Source organism: Carassius auratus, unplaced genomic scaffold (assembly GCF_003368295.1).
Source record: "Carassius auratus strain Wakin unplaced genomic scaffold, ASM336829v1 scaf_tig00017270, whole genome shotgun sequence".
Classification (NCBI taxonomy): Eukaryota; Metazoa; Chordata; class Actinopteri; order Cypriniformes; family Cyprinidae; genus Carassius; species Carassius auratus.
The window spans coordinates 44,862-53,469 of record NW_020524764.1 but is presented as its reverse complement, the minus strand read 5'-3'; the positions used below and the strand labels follow the sequence as shown (position 1 = coordinate 53,469).

The window sequence follows — 8,608 nt, the reverse complement described above, 5'->3', positions numbered from 1 at the left end:
AAACAGAATGAGTCTTTCATTGAGTATATACAATCAGGCCTTTCAATAAAATTTGTTAATGCACCTTAAACTGATGACAGACATTATGTTAAATGGACTAAACATTTTATAAAAGAAATGCATGTGATTACCTGTCTGCTGATGTGGTGGGGGCTTTTTTGTTTGTGGGGGTTTGTTTGTCTTTGTCGTGAAGTTCATGAATCCCTGACAGAATCTGCACTCTCATAGGTATCACACTGTCATCTCCACTCTATCTCTCTTCATGTCCTCAGCTCTGATGACATCATCGTAAATGGCATCAGACATTTTGCTCTTTAATCATCAATTATTTAAACCAATTACGTTACGTTCCCATGTAGATGTGTTGAAGTATGCAGCACTTGGCTTCTTTAGAGCTAGAGGAAAGCAAACTTGTTGTGGTCAATGTATGAAATCATGTGACACTCAGATACTCAGTACTAAGTGGAAGTTGTGACAGACTTTCCTATTCTATTGTGAAGCATGACAAAATATACTCACTGTTTTCTCAAACAAGAATAAATGTAATTACAGGACTTTTTGTTCATTGTGAATTGATTGGATGGTTGAATGGATGTGGTTTGTTATTGCTTTGATTGTGAGTGACAAGTAGTCCGTGTCCTCAAGCCAGTAAACTTGGATGCTGCTGTGTGGTGCTGTCAGTTTAGGCATCGTGTCACTGTTAGTGTCACCATCTCCAGCTGGAGTGCCCATGAGCTCCTCTAGAGGGCACTTTATTCTCTACCTTGCCATTCACTCAGAATGCCATTTCCTATTCTGCTTGCCCGGACTCATCAGCACTCATTATCAGTTCACAGCTGCCTCATATTAGAAGGACTATGAGAATATGCACACACACACACACTGTCTTCGCTGGTGATTGAATATTTAGCTCTTCCATGTTTTTTCCCTTTGTGTTTTTTGGTCCTTGGACTGTTACCTTGCTTTGACTGATTGCTGCCTGCACTGATCATTGTCTGTCTTGTGAATTTCTCTTGCCTCTTCTGCCTTGGATTATATAGTTTTGACTTTGGTCTTGAAATAAAGCTTGCACTTTGTCGTCACGACTCCTCCTTTGTTACACTTAATTTACTTTCGAGCAACTGAAGTTATGTATTTATAATTTTTGACTTGGATTGTCATTGTTTATTCATGTAATTGTCATTCTTACCTGACAAATAAAATGTTATATTTGACTTATTCTGAACTCTCCTGAAGCCATTATGGCTAATAGATCATGTGGAGGTTCATTACAAAATATAAGGCATGAATAATTCACAAATATTTAGAAAGCAGGCTAATTTCACCTACTAGTTTTTTTCTTTTTTTTTTTCTTTTTTGTTACTGAAAAACTATTTTGAAGTGGGCATTCCTTATCAAAATGTATTTTTTTTTTTTTTTTTTTGTATTGGTCTGTGTAATTCAGTCCACTGACAATTTATCAAATATAATTTCAACACCATGGGATGACAATTGTTGAGAAACATAGTATGATTCATAAAAAGAGATACATGAAAACACTGATAAATCAACTTACAGTGAATGGCTCGACGCCTTCCATTGTCAGTTGTGCTCATTCTTGTTTTGTGTCCTTAGCCTGGTAAACCATGTGAGGGTTAAGTCTGAAGAGGAGGGGCGGGAGAAACAATTATATCCATTATTTAGAATTTGGACTACAATACCCATTACAACCAATAGCTTTTCATCCGATAGCTGCCAATATTACGTATTGCACTTATAATATGACATTTTGTGTATAGAATGGAAAGAAGCTCTAAAGAATTACTCTACGTTACCACAATCTTAAATGATTCGCAAGGCGTGGCGCAAGTGTTTTTGCTAGTTTTTGCCTAACACAGTTCTCATTTTTCCAATCCTGCACTACATTGTTTAAATAGCAAAAGCATTTGCACCCATTTGTGCACCAATGGGCGTGCTGGTCAAAAAAAGTGATGTGTTCAGGCGCACTGTTGGTGCGTTGCTATTTTGAGGAAGTGAAAACAGATTGCGCCAAAGACCAACTCAAACCTGGTCCAAAGTCTGGTGCAATATTTTTTCTTTGTTATTTAAAGAGCGCGTTAGTAATATGCACCTATAGGCAGGTGCACAATGCAGATACACTTTACTTATTATATACACAGGGATTCGCAGCAGCACACAAACATTTTTAATAATTAAAAATGACATTCCACCATGTTAACCTGCCATGGCACAAGTGCAATTGGTTTTTAAAGGGGATGGGAGATTCTGACTGGTTTATTGCACGTTATGTCCCAAAAACACCCATTACTCATTAAGAGAATAGGGACAACCCGCTTAGAGCATGAGCCTGGGTGTGTTGACCGTTTTCCTGTTGTTAAACTACCAAAAGTGGATTCCCTGAGTGCACCAGCGTCACACACATTAGACCATGCTCTTAGATCGTAAAAATAGGGCCCATTATGTTCAGTGTGGCTCTCACAATTATTACTGGCTGTGTGCATGTAATGACTATTATCAAAACACTATGATCAAAAGATCCTACTTATGCTGTATTGCTATTGTTCGAGGACAACATCAGATGGAGACACAACAGTTCAATAATCAAGTTAATATTGAGGACATGTATTTTAGTTTATTTTTGCTCCACCAATAAAAATAGTTCCAAACGAAGACAAAACCGAATAAAGAGTTCCGTTCTCAGAGCAGCACACAGCAGTGGTGTTTCATTCATGAGTCAATGAGAGTTTCTGAAGTAAATGATTGACTAAATGATTCAGTGACGGTCCTCCCCTGTAGTTCAAGGGGACCGCCATTTTAAGTACTGTATGTAGTAGTGAACATTGTCAAATGCACTCATTCAGTCCTATAATACACCTCAAAAGCAAATGTATAACCCATGTACAACCAACAGCAACACGTGAGAGACAATTCAAATAAATGTCCGCGTCTTTCTAGAAGATTATATCAGCAGCCCTTCCGCCACATTCAGTGTCTGAACTCATTCAGTCACTTTCATTAATTCTTTCAAATTGTCTATATTAGTGGATTAAAGTAGGGAATAGTGAATGAAGATATAGGGGTTATTTCAAACACAGCTAATGACTCACTTATGAATAAAATCCCCTTGCTTCATTCCCGAATGAGCCAACATCATTGAAAGAATGTTTATTGGCAATGACGGTTTCCTTAAAGAATCTTGAAATGCATGAAACCATGCTTGTACGTTATCCATTTTGGAAAGTCAGAGCAATCTGTTCAATGTATAGTACAATTAAACAAAAAAGTAATAATAATAATAATAATAATTAACAAACATTATGTAATGCTTAACGGATCATTAGTTAAAATATATTTGCATATCTAGAAACATTAAATAAAGTGAGTGTTAATGTTTACTAATAAATGTATTAAACATTACCTTATACTTCAAATTTAATGTAAATTAGAATGTTTAAAAATGTCATTAAACTTCTAATTCATACAAATTCATATGAAATCTAACAATTATTTTAACAAAGGTTATACAATGATTAAAAACGTTTGTTAATGCACAACACCTTTGCTGCTGTTGAGGAGTGATATAGGTTTAGGTTAGGGACTGGTTTGGTGCAGGGTTGGTTTAATGGCTTGGGCAAGAGGTCAACCAGTGTTACAGGGATCTAATATGACTACTATAAGGGAACATGATTCAATCTATTGATATAGATTGAATCGTGCTGATGTTTGATTCAAGGAATATTCTGTTTCATGATTCACAATAATATGCTTATATAAGTGTTGAGGCCAATAAAAAACAGATTTTGTACCCAAATTACAATGTGTGTAATGTCTTTACCAAGCATTTCAGCAAAACTTTACTAACCACAAACTAACAACAGCCAAATGTAATGACTGACCATTACAGATTATGATTATGTGTTAAATATAATATTAACATAAATAGTTTGTGAAGTGCTTAAAATGAATAATAAAGCTTTATTCTCGCAACATTTGTAAATGTAAATAAATGAGCATTAACTAATACGTGAATTGAAGTTTAATGATGCTTGTAAGCATTCTACAGTACATTAACAAATAAACTTGTCAGTTATTTCTGTTAAAATCATATGTAGATTTTTAAAACACATTTAAAGTGTGATGACATTTGTAACATTAACTCATGGTCAGTTAAGCATTATATAATGTCTGTAAATGATTTCTTAATGAATCTTTTAATCATTGTAAACCATCTGTCAAAAATCATTTGAAGATTTACATTTTTTTTAAAGTTTATAGACATTTGTGAGCATTTCAATCTACATTAAATAATGATGGTTAATCATTTGGTAATGTTAAGAAGTTAATCGGTTAACATTAACAAGTACATTATCTCATATTTCTATAAATGTGAATATATATTTAAGTAATGATTATTTAAACATTATATAATGTTTGTTAATGGCTCATCAATGAAAGTTATTCTAAAGTGTTACCAAAAAAGAAATTTTGCTTAATATTTATGCTCATGCCATTCAAGATGTAGTTTGTTTCCTCATCAAAACAGATTCGGAGAAATGTAAGAACCTGCTCACTAATGGATCCTCTGCAGTGAATGGGTGCTATCACAATGAGAGTACATCTCATAAAAACATCCACAAGTAATCAACATGACTCCAGAAGCTGTGTGTTTGTAAAAACAAATCCATCATTAAGGAATTTTAACTTTAAACTGTTGTGTGAGTGATGGTAAGTTTCTCCACATCTGTTTTGATAAAAAAGGCGATTAATCTTGGATGGCATTGAAGGCTTAATAAACTATGCTGATTTTCATTCTAAAGCAAGTGGACCCATAAAGAACTATACACTAGCCTGTAACTTCTTGCAGATAGTTTACTCCAAAGAATATATAATGTACCATAAAAGATACTGAGACTACAAACAAACTACAATAAAATAAAGAAATGTACCTTTGCCAACACAGCACTATGAAGAAGAACAGAACAGCAGAACAACACACAGCAGAACCAAACACACTACAGCTGCTCTGTAGTTTCTGATCCTCACTAAAAAGAAGATGACATATATGAAGATTAATGTTTCTTAAACTCTCTTATGACTTAAATATGTCAGTTTGTGTGCTTTCACACGGGACAGATTTGTTGTGGTCCCAAATTCAAATTCAGTACCTTCTGCAGTGTTGTCTCAAGCCCCATGCATTTGTAGTCATCTTGACATCACAAAATGTACCCCTAAATAATTCATAGTAGCACTTAAGGGCACATATTACTAATCTAATGTATACTAACAAGTGAGTTTGAGTTTGCTTTCACATTCTTGTAAATCAAGCCAACTCAAACTCAGGCCAGCTCTGATGTATGTCTATAGGAAGTCTTAGGTTTAGTACCATGATGCATTCCCAGGTCCGCATTACAGTTTTCACATTAGCAATTGTATGTGCAGTTCAAACGGTGATTTGCTAGACATAAACTGACAGTTTGTAATTATAATAAAATGAGTCTCAGTACCTGTGTTTTGAGGTGTCCGATATCTCTCAGTATTCATGTACTCTCTTTCTGTATTGACATCAAATACAGATCCATCTCTCCAAATTCTATTCCTGTCTGAAATTTGCCAGAAAAGTCCATATTGCTGGAGTTGAACGTAAGGTTATTGGACGTTGTTGCTTCAAGTGGACTGGACCTGAAGTTCTGCTTTTTGGTTTTCACAGTTATAAAGCACCACTGTGGTCATGTGATATCTTGTTCAGGCACTGATTTTGTATTTTTTTTTTTCTCCTGACTATTTAAAAAAAAATAGTTCCTTTTGGAAAATGGTTAGATGTGAGGATCACTCTTAGGTGACTCTCTTTACGTGATTCTCCTTAGGTGACTCTTATGGGGAGATTTTTTTAATTTGATAGAAGATGTCTAATTCTAGAGCTTCCTTCTTACAGCATTAGACACGTTCTACATACACATGCTGCAGTCTTTCCTGACGAGGTCGTTGTGATACACTAGCGATGTGTGAAAACTAGCTTATTCATTTTACATACTATAGTATTTTGCATGTCATTGAATATACATTTTTGTGTGAATTGTCCGATTAATGACTAGTTTTGTCTAGAATAAATAATCATAACAATAATAATTTTATATATATATATATATATATATATATAATATATATATATATATATATATATATTTTTTTTTTTTTTTTCTGGGACTTGGCAACCCCTGTAGTGGTAAAGGACTTATAAAGCAAAGTGGTAACACATTATAATAGCAGTTCTCTGAAGAACCCAATGCATTCCCAAAATATACTGTGTCCACTCTCGGTTCCTCAATTTCTCATTTAGTCATCAAAAACATTTCTGAAGCATGTTTGATAACACTTTTTATGAAGCCCGTATTTATAATACATTATAAGGGTATTCTTAAGGCATTATAATGAAAGCATAACGCATTATAAAAAAAATAAAATAAAAATAAAAAAAAACATAATATTTTGTATCATCTCATTAATATTTATAAAAACACTTTTACTATATTATAATATTACTTATTTGTGGTTATAGCTTTTAAGAGTATGATGATAACACTATGAACACGTTGCATCCACTTTTACAGCGGATTATATTTCTCATAGCTGTAATGTATTATAAGTCTCTTATCTTGCTATTTTTCTGATGCTACTTTACTTAAATGTGTGATATGACACATTTTCTTTGAACAAGTTTTTATCGTTATATTAGTTTGATTATTAGACAGACAGAACCTTTAAACAACTGTTAAATAAGTAACTCTGCAACATGAACTAGTAGTCATCAGAGTATTAGTACACTCAAACTGACTATAAGTGTTTTTGCAAGTACGTCAACTTATTCTACCATACTAGAGTCTACCATTCTTGAGCATACTAATACTCTAATGAGAGTTAGTTGGCAGGTAGTTGCAAAGTTGCTTATAGTTGATTGATTAATGGGACTATTATAATAAAATGTAACCAAATAAATAAAAAAAAAATCAGTTGGGGTATTAAGCTCACATCAAATAATTAACATTAGCTGTACAGGAAAAACTCAAATAACACGCAACATCTAACCACTAGTAGTAGTAAGATACGGTGCAGATCTTAAATAAACAATGTCAGGATATGATACAGTTCATTATACTGTAAATGAAGTACTGTAGATTTAATATGATGTTTATTCTGTGTTATAAATAATCATATTCTTAAACTTATAACCACATATACGTTAGTATTATGATGTATTATAATTGTTGTTATGATTATTCATGAATTCATATAACATACTATGTTTTTTTTGTTTTTGTTTTTTTTTCTGTATAATGCATTATGCATTCATTATGACTTAAGAATACCCTTATAATGTATTATAAATACAGGCTTCATAGAAAGTGTTATCAATGTTTTTACTTACTAGTTTTGTTTCAAATGTAACTGCCATGCGATCTACATTGGCAACATCCCCATCTAATTGTTTAACAGTTGATGTCTACTTATCTTGTACTATTTTTTTTTATTTTTTGCTGTGGGACATAAAAAGCATAAAAAGGTTACCCGATTTCTGAAATGTAAAAAAAAAATAAAAAAAAAAATATTGTTTTGATACAATATTATATTATGATAAAATATGACTTTGCAAAAAAAATAAAAAAAATAAATAAATAACAGTTTACATTATCAGTGTGAGATGATGTTTATGGTCTGTGGTTTTTCTTGTCTTTCTGATTTGAACAAATATCATTTGGTTTTTCTGTGTTTTTTTTTTTTTTTTTTTTGTTGCGAAAGAGGGCCAATACATGTTCTCCAGAAACAGAGCAACTGGTGGCATCTGAGTTTCAGGATGGACTGTAGGGCCCTTCCTCTATTATACACCTGTAACTTAAACATGTCAAGACTTTAGTGAATAAAATAACATTAGGGTAGCATGCAAAACAAATGATACACATAATATAAATAATAAACATAAATGTTGAAAATAAATAAATAAATTAATTAATTAATAACAGATAGATCAGGTCAAAGTTATATCAAAGATAATGTGTGAAGTCTAACCTATACATACTTATTAATTTGCATAGGGGCTTTAAGTCAAAAAAGTTATAGTCTTGATCAATTGTAAAGACGGGCTCATGTTGTCTGGTGTTGTTCGGTTCAGCAATTAGCTACAAATGTTAAGCAAAATTATACATGTGAGAAAAAATGTCACCTTGCTGAATTTAGTGAAGCTCAGAAGCACATCTCATTTCAGCTAATCTTCAGAACTGTGTCTGCTGTGTGACTTCCTAACACACATAGAGGTAAATGTGTTTCTGCTGTGGTTAAACTGTATGTACTGGCCACATCTCTCAAGTACTGTCACAGTAAAACCACTGCTGACTAGCTGCTTGAGCATCTTGTCTGCATCGGAAGTTTGTATTTATTTATTTATTTATGTAAATACATACTATGATACTACTACTAGTAAGCACTCAGAATGCTTTCATAAAGATAAGTTAATTTATGATGGTGATTATTATTATTATTTGAGCTTAAAGCTTTTTGAATCAACCTTTTTTTCCTCTTACCACAATAAAATGCTTGTGAACAGGCATATTGTTTG

General features: G+C 32.9%; 1 long non-coding RNA gene across 1 annotated transcript; it reads right to left on the bottom strand.

Annotated features, from left to right (window-relative positions):
- Nucleotides 1-1,147: 1,147 nt before the first annotated feature.
- Nucleotides 1,148-6,087, bottom strand: LOC113075610 (uncharacterized). Its single transcript, XR_003280996.1, has 3 exons — nt 5,505-6,087; nt 4,947-5,042; nt 1,148-1,640 (listed from the first exon to the last, which is right to left on the bottom strand). It is a non-coding gene; the product is annotated as an uncharacterized LOC113075610 (long non-coding RNA).
- Nucleotides 6,088-8,608: the final 2,521 nt, after the last annotated feature.